Source organism: Sus scrofa, chromosome 9 (assembly GCF_054392235.1).
Source record: "Sus scrofa isolate SSC_HxYL_T2T_F1_AM1 chromosome 9, Sscrofa_HxYL_maternal_Yorkshire_Landrace_v2.0, whole genome shotgun sequence".
In the NCBI taxonomy this organism is placed as follows: domain Eukaryota; kingdom Metazoa; phylum Chordata; class Mammalia; order Artiodactyla; family Suidae; genus Sus; species Sus scrofa.
The window spans coordinates 104,391,979-104,392,902 of NC_139391.1; positions in this window are offsets into that span (position 1 = coordinate 104,391,979).

A 924-nucleotide genomic window follows, 5' to 3' on the forward strand; every position below is an offset into this window, starting at 1 on the left:
TATTTAGTTTTTTAAAGATCCACCATACTGTTTTCCAGAGTAGTTGTACCAGTTTATGAGCATTTTTTGTTTTTTGTTTTTTTTTAAATATAAATCTGTATGAGATGCTTGTATATTTTGGAGATTAATCCTTTGTCAGTTGCTTTGTTTGCAAAGATTTTCTCCTATTCTGTGGGTTGTCTTATCATTTTCCTATGGTTTATTTGCTGTGCAAAAGCTTTAATGTTTTATTAGCTCCAAATTGTTTATTTTTATTTTTATTTTCATTACTCTTGGAGGTAGATCAAAAAAGATACTGCAGTGATTTGTCAGAGTGTTCTGCTTATGGTTTTCTTTAGGAGTTTTACGGTATCTGGCCTTACATTTAGATCCTTAATCCATTTTGAGTTTATTTTTGTGTATGGTATTAGAGAATGTTATTTCTCTTTCATTTATTGTCATTTTAGTCTCATTAATTTCTATATTATTTAATTTTCCTTTTTTTTTCTCTTGTAAAGTTCCATCTCCCCCAATAGCTACTATTTTCAGTTTCACATTAACTTTTCTATTCAGGTATATTACATTAATTATTCATATTTTTAAAAATTATTAACTAGCTTGAAATAATCAAGAAGTGAAAATACATTACACATATAGCTTTCATGGAATATTACAACTTTCAAAGGTGAGGATTTCATCTTATAGCCAATTCCCCCTAAAATAAAGATGAAAAATAGTGATCTGGCTAATATTAATAGGGGTTACTACTCATTTAGCCTTCATTTATGTTTAAATATACATTAAACATCGCATAACTTTGAGGATATATTGAAAACAGTTGTTGTCTAGACATGTTCAGCAATATCTGCAGCCTAACTTGCAGCTTCTTTTGATAAAATGGAAAACAAATATTATGTATACAAATGTTATTGAGGCCATATATAA